Raw genomic sequence first — 7,798 nt, 5'->3', positions numbered from 1 at the left:
CACTGTTTCTCATTTAGGCTGGCATGGGGTGTTATTTCACAAGTATTACTGTGTAGGAATGTGGCCGAAGTTACAATGCAACGAACAGCAGGGTTTATAATGCATGGAACCCTATTATCATCATGCCAGATCTAGACCACTACAATGTGTAGCAGCCAGGAAAATGCAGCACCCATCAACTCAGCAGCGAGGTTCTACTGTGCAAAGCTTTCACTGTTACCTTGAGAGCAAAATACTTAATTTTTTTCATTTACTTGATAGCCCACAATGTCAAACTGAACTCAGTTTGCTTTTGCTTATATGTGCTGCTGAGGTGCATTGATATTTGTGTACTTCCTTTTCTTGTCAAAAAAGTATGCTCAGCCGAGGAGATGGAGACCGCCGCGGACTGCCAGCTCCAGCTGCCTGGTGGGCAGGACACTGTGATAGGTTCTGCTAGGGATGATGGAAAGGTGATTGTGCGTGTTCTTAAGTCATATAGTGTATCAAATACCATAGTAGAGTGAGTGAATGATTCTTAATTAAATTGGGGCTGGTACATAGTGAAATGGGTACAGTTTAGAGGATGATGCTAGCTTACAGTAGAAACTTATACTAGTCCCAGTAAGTGTGCCGAAAAGGGTAGTGTGCAAAGCATAGATGTGTGGTTTCAGACAATATCATGTAAGGCACAGGTCAGCATTTCTAATTTGTCATTTTTGTACTTCATTACCTGACGATGCCATAATGGGTCCGCAGTTATTCTTGTCCTGAGGAAATTCTTAGTACACAAGTAATTTTTGATCATGAGGAGGCTGCCTTGTTCTGTCAGGTATGCCTAGTTGTTGGTATGTGAAATTTATTCTCATTTCTGAAGTTTGTTTGAATTGGGGCAGAGAACATTATTTCAACTTTTGGCGGTATTTGACTCGGAATGAAGAGAAGCTAGAACTGTCAGAAGATTGTGCTATATATTTCATGTTGCACGCAAGCAATTTCTTTTTTTTCGAATTATAAGGCTAGAAATAAAAAATCTACTGATTTTGGACACTGCTCGCTGTAAAAGAGTGCATTCATGCCTACATAATTTTTATGTTTTTCAGCTGTTTGTTTTAAGTTATGAAATATTTAAAATCCCTTGATTCATTGCTGTTAATGTGTACAAATGCGAAATTCTCCACGTTTGCTGCAGGTCTATGCAGGCAGTGGGCTCTGGATGGAGCCTGGTGCCTGGCAGATGCTCCTGAGAGCACCAACAGACTCAATGTTCTGCCGCGGTGCTACTCAGGTGTATTGGACACCTGATGAGCTGAAGAGCCGCAGCGTGACTGGCGTGCTTTCAAATAAGTGCCGGTCTCTTGGCAGAACAGAGGCTAAACCGGCACTTACACCGGAAAAAGTCTTCTCTGAAAGGTGCTAGTGCTTTTTTTTTCTTTGCTTTGAGTAACACCTAGGCAATCAAACTTTGCTTCAGCCAAATACAGTCGCGCTCACTTACAGAAAGCGTGATAGTCATGGAGATCCTGTTCATTGTATCCGAGGTTTGTAACAACTGCAATGTCCTTATTGCATCCAAAACTGCAAAGTCGGGCAAAAGTGACGTTTAGTTTTTGCAAGGTGTGTTATGCCCATACGTTTCTTCATGCAGGCTCTATCACAGCACTTTCAGAGATCTCCACACTGTTTGTGTGGCTCTCGCTAAGATCCGTTCTGCCAGTAACCTGATTTATCTATTTGGTTGTGAAATTAGCGTTCTCAACGACTGGTGGCAAGTCATTGTGCGCGTTCTCCGATCTTGCTGCGACAAAGATAGTGCAATTAACATATCTGCACAGAATGTATAAATAGCATTGCCTGTTGTTTCGAGTAATCTCTGTCTTTGGTTTTCATGCAAGCATCTCAATGCATCCAACAACACACAGCAGACGCGGAGTGGGTAGGCCCATGTGTCGTCAGCAATCAGAGGCTGCCAGACAAGCAGTCAGTTCGCAAAGGAAACGAAAATCGTTTTAAAGATATCTGCCGCACGGAATCAACTGAAATTTTTGGGTATTGTAATTTAATGTGTTGGGAATTAAATGCTACAACAAGGGTATGCACGAAAGTAGGCTTCATGGCCCCTTTAATGGCGAACATTCGTTTCTGTGTTTTTACAATGAGAGTGGTAATTCTGAATCTCACTTTTGCATTTATCATGTATCTAGATGTGTTCAAATGTGGCCTATTTTGTGTTCTATTGTGCAGCTCTGTTTCATATCTACATGGGAGACATACCAAAGGAGCTTGCAGAGAAGAGACTGAAAGCCGTGCGCATGCACCTCTCACAGAAGCTGGGGGACGTGCAACGAAAAATTGGAGGTCATGATGTATAAATTTATTTTGCCACTTACCTATGCCGAAGCCGTCAGGCGTCCCCGCCCAGAAACGTTCGTTTCGTACCAGCATCCACCGCAGTCGACACCATTTCGTCCTGCCTGGCCACCACCGCAACGTTTCCGTCCATGGCGGACACCGGACAACCTACCCATTTGTTATGTCTGCGGCATTCCTGGCCATGTGATGCGTCCCTGCCGCCGCCAAGTGTTGTCCCCTGCTGCCAATACTGACCCTCGAGGTTACGCCTACGCCCCTCCCCAGCCTTTTCACCGCACTTCGCCTTCTGAGACCACTGCTTCCTCCGATCTCAGGCCGTATATTCGCCGCCGTGCTCCATCTCCGCGTCGTCGCTCGGTTTCCCCGATGCGCCGTCGTCCCTCTTCCCCTTCGGAAAACTAGTGCCCGCAGTTCCGGAGGCAAGAACTGCTTGCTCGTCACCAAGCTCAAGACCTCGACTTTCTCCGACAAATTTGATCGCGGTTTCTGTGGAGGGCACCGATGCTTTCGCGCTTGTTGACACCAGTGCTGCTGTATCTGTACTAAGTGAGAAATTGTGCCGCCAGTTACGAAAAGTGATGACTCCGCTATATGGTTTTATGCTTCGCGCCGCTAATTCGCAACTTATTGCGCCTTTGGGGGCATGTACAGCCCGAGTTACTATTCAGGACGTTCTGTATATTGTTGAATTCATCGTCTTCCCATGGCCGTCTCACGACGTCATCTTAGGCTGGGACTTTCTCTCCCAACATGACGTTGTCATCGACTGCGCTCGTTCCGAAGTCGCCCTTCTTCCCTTCGGCGACGACTCTGTGAACGCTTCCACTAACTTGTGCTCCAAGCTGACTGTGGCTGATGACGTCATGATCCCGCCGTGCTCTGCTGTGCTCGCCTCTGTTCATTGCGACTCTGGATCCAACGGCCCTGTCATCTTCATCCCGTCCGACTCCTCTGCTTCTCGCCACTGTCTACCCCTGCCATTCGCCGTGCTTGCCGTCTCAGCCGGCTGCAGCGCCTTGCCCCTGACGAATCCATTCCTGTGCCCCTCCACTCTTCTTCGTGGTGAATGCTTGGGATGTGTCCAGCCTTTCGCTTCCGTCGTCGCCTGGGACCCTTCTGAGGACGACTCCTGCCGCCTGCAAGTGTCTTCACTTACTTCCTCCTCACCGTCTCCTGATCCCGTTCCCGAGGCCGTCTTTGTGGGCTCAATCGACACAAATCTTTCGCCACCGGAGAAGACCCAGCTTGCGGCCCTGCTAGATAAGTTTCGGTCATCGTTTGACTTCTCTCACCACCGTTTTGGTCGCACTTCAGCTGTTACCCATCGGATCGACACTGGCGCCCATTCGCCGTTGCGCCAACGCCCATATCGCGTCTCGGCCACCGAACGGCAGGTTATCGACACCCAGGTCAATGATATGCTGCAGCGTGGCGTCATACAACCATCACACAGTCCTTGGGCTTCCCCCGTCGTCCTTGTCACCAAGAAAGACGGCTCTATCCGCTTTTGCGTTGACTACTGGCGCCTCAACAAAATCACCTGAAAAGACGTCTCTCCGCTACCCCGCACCTCCACCAAGATGTAACGGCCTTTATTGACAGTTGTGAAGGCCGGTTAGAGCGGGCAAGGACAGGTCCGGTCCCGGAACAGTTCACGCTCTCGTCTCGCGCCGCGCGTCGGCTCTGCTGCTTCAGCTGCCGATCGTCGTCTTCTCATCTCGCGCCTCGCCTCGGTTCTGCTGCTCTGACTGCTGATCATCTTCCTCTTTACAGGTTTCTATTTTATAATAAAGCTTTCGTTTGCCCTAAATCTGGTTGTCAGTATATATATCGTAGGGCATTACAGACCCTTTTGGCCAGCTTAATTGGAAAATATTATTAGTAGCAGGCGCTGCCTTTTTGCAACAGCTTGCGATGCACTAATCGAAGAAGCTATGTTATCATGCGCAATGTGCAGCACACATTTCTGAGTGATGAAAAAACTTATCTATGGTGCGCCATTAGGACTGGCGTCCCTCATTAGGCCTAACACTATCCCGATACCTGCAAGCAGGATCTGTGCCAACAGGCCGACGCCATTAGAACCAACAGGTCTGACACCGACAGGTCCATCACCATCAGGTCCATCACCAACAGGCCCGACAGGCCATCACCAACAGGCCCGACAGGCCCAACAAGCCCGACAGGCCCAACAAGCCCAAATTACGGGTTCCTTCAGCCTTCAGACCGATAGGCTGAAGGAATTTTTGACTGGGAAGGCAGGACGCCCACTCACAGAGCTGACCGATACCGACCAGGGCCACGTAAACAGTGGCCCTGCGCGTAGCCCGTTCCAAGTGTTTTTAGCCCTCTATTACCAACTAGCAGAGTGTTCATTTTTCTTTAATTTTGCTGCGCTGCCTTACGGCCACAGCAAATTGAATATTTTCTCTGGCCAAGTCGGTCCCCGTTTTGAGGCCAAGACAGAGGCGGGCGGCGAGCACATAGATCAGAACCCCAGAAGCGTGTACGGCGGGGTCCGATTTGCCAGTCGCGGGTGTACTTCCGGGCGACGCGTAAAATTTTCTGTGTATGCAGGACCAAGAAAGCGACACGGGCGAAACACTTCACGGGACGGTGCTGCTCTAACAGCGCCTTACGAGGTTCACAAACAGTGCTAATTATTTACTGTCCAAAGTTCCTGCTATGCAGCGCGCGGGGCTGGAGGGAAGCGGCGGAGTGCTTGCCCTTTGCAAAACAATTCATATGAAAACAAAATGCATAAGAAGGCAAAAAGAAATGAGCGCGCGCTGACACGCCGATTAACGGGGAGGACTCTGCGTAGACCTTCGTCAGTGCTGCTGTTTCCAAAGCCATAAAGGCGATCTAGTCGAGCCGACCACCCACTGGAAAACTCGTCGCAGTGAAATTATTCACTCCATTCTCGCAGTCGCCTGTCCCGGCGGCCGCCGGCGCACTCGCTCAACGCCGAGTTACCATGGAAAACGGACATTTTCCTTCCTCCATGATGCGCCGCCAGCTGTGGGGGCGAGATCTAGTGCGGAAAACCTCTTGGCGCTCGCGAGCTGTGGCCGCCGTGCTTTCCAAAAGTCGGTGCTAGTTGTTCGCAGCCAAAAGGCGTCGTCGCGCGCGCGGAGGCGCAGAAAAAATGAGCGGCAGCACACCCGGACTGGATGTCGCCAAGAAGTGCTTCGTGCAACTTGGGCGCTGAGCAACGCCAAGTTCTCCTACAGCAGGTCTGGTTTGCGAAGACGGGCTCTTCCGGAGTATGGGTGTAGGGCAGTCGTTTCTCACTTTGTTCCGTACCAAGGCAGGACGCCCACCCACAGAGCTGACCGATACCGACCAGTGGCACGTCAATACCCTACTGCTTGCGGCCCAGCAAGCAGTAGGATGACATTTTTCTAGTGAACCGATCTCACACGTTGAACTCAGAGCCGAACTGGTCGCCTTCCAGCAGAAGGGAAAAGCTAAAAGGCTTGAGTATTTCACGGTGTGTGTTTTGAATATTATAAGCGTACTAAATTACTATTTCCTTCCCGAATGTATTTCAAATAGTGTATAGGTACGTTTTGGGATAATCAACGATCAATAGCCAATTACGACCGGTTAAATTTTGCTCTTGCTGGTGGAGCAGAAGATAACGCTCAAACCACGTGACAACTTATCATGTCATGTCTACTGTCATGTGGGGAGGGCCAGAGCAGCAGCAGGAGCCAGTGGACTACCGCACTGGGCGGCCCACCCACATGTTCTGAGAACATTGAAAAAATAAAGATGTTTGTAATCAATCAATCAATCGCGCGATCACCGAACCCCTGACAGCGAGAGTCACTGAACCAACTGGCGACAACCCTGCAGAGTTGTGCACAAGTGTAGTAGAAGTTATGGGCTTCAAATGCCTAAAAATTACACCAAACGATTATGTGCAACGATGGAAACTAAACAAATTTTATTAATTCCAAATTTGCAGCTGCATCAATATTTTATAACAAAATTTAACATTTGTTTCAAAATTTAAATTTAGACTGTTGCCAGACTTACGTGAATAACCTTGGTTGCCAGATTTCTGAACGAAAACTATCACTTCCCACTTTTACTAAAAATGCTCAGTGGCAACATATTATTTGCTGACACAAAAACAGCCTCCTATCCGCAGCAATCAAAACAGCGTAAGTTCCAATCTTACAACAAAGACATTGTTGTTGAGCTTTCAGATTTTTTATGCAGTGTGGCCAGACGTTTGTGCTCATAATGGCAACTATTTCCATTCGCGGATATGTTCTGTTTTATAAATTCAAAATTTGTAGCTGCATAATTATTTTATAACAATATTTAACATTTGTTTCAAATTTTTTACTTTGTTGCCAGACTTACGTGAATAAGCTTGGTGGCCAGATTTCTGAACCAAACTATCACGTCCCGCTTGTACTAAAAATGCTTAGTGGGAACATATTATTTGCTGACACAAAAACAGCCTCATTTCCGCAGCAATCAAAACAGCGTAAGTTCCAATCTTACAACAGAGACATTGTTGTTGAGCTTTCAGATTTTTTATGCCGTGTGGCCAGACGTTTGTGCTCATAATGGCAGCTATTTCTATTCGCGGATATGTTCTGTGTTTTATAAATTCAAAATTTGTAGCTGCATAATTATTTTATAACAATATTTAACATTTGTTTCAAATTTTTTACTTTGTTGCCAGACTTAAGTGAATAAGCTTGGTGGCCAGATTTCTGAACCAAACTATCACGTCCCGCTTGTACTAAAAATGCTTAGTGGGAACATATTATTTGCTGACACAAAAAGAGCCTCATTTCCGCAGCAATCAAAACAGCGTAAGTTCCAATCTTACAACAAAGACATTGTTGTTGAGCTTTCAGATTTTTATGCAGTGTGGCCAGACGTTTGTGCTCATAATGGCAGCTATTTCTACTCGCGGATATGTTCTGTGTTTTATAAATTCAAAATTTGTAGCTGCATAATTATTTTATAACAATATTTAACATTTGTTTCAAATTTTTTACTTTGTTGCCAGACTTACGTGAATAACCTTGGTGGCCAGATTTCTGAACCAAACTATCACTTCCCGCTTGTACTAAAAATGCTTAGTGGGAACTTATTATTTGCTGAGATAAAAGGAACCCCATTTCTGCAGCAAGTAAAACAGTGTGAGTTCCAAGCTTACAAAAAAAGACATTGTTGTTGAGCTTCCAAATTTTTGATGCATTGTGGCCAGACGTTTGTGCTCATCATGGCAACTATGAATTTCTTATCGCAGATATGTTTCGCGTTACAGTAAAAAGTATTATTTTATTTTTTCTGTTGTGAGGTAGCAATAATTTATGCAACGTCTAGTCTAAATCTTAGTGAGTCGTCTGCATCAACGATGTAACAGCGGCGCCTCGCATGGAGCGCCCGTACCCGCGGTCAGACGCGGCATTTC

General features: G+C 46.9%; 1 long non-coding RNA gene across 1 annotated transcript; it reads left to right on the top strand.

The window, feature by feature from the left end:
* Window positions 1-1,355: 1,355 nt before the first annotated feature.
* On the top strand, window positions 1,356-4,162 carry LOC149357629 (uncharacterized). Its single transcript, XR_016291854.1, has 2 exons — window positions 1,356-1,392; window positions 2,224-4,162. It is a non-coding gene; the product is annotated as an uncharacterized LOC149357629 (long non-coding RNA).
* Window positions 4,163-7,798: the final 3,636 nt, after the last annotated feature.

The sequence above is a fragment of the Amblyomma mixtum genome, chromosome 3 (genome assembly GCF_055824585.1).
Source record: "Amblyomma mixtum isolate Tamu chromosome 3, ASM5582458v1, whole genome shotgun sequence".
NCBI lineage: Eukaryota > Metazoa > Arthropoda > Arachnida > Ixodida > Ixodidae > Amblyomma > Amblyomma mixtum.
Note: the sequence above shows the minus strand (reverse complement) of the source record. Positions and strands in the feature narration are given on the sequence as shown.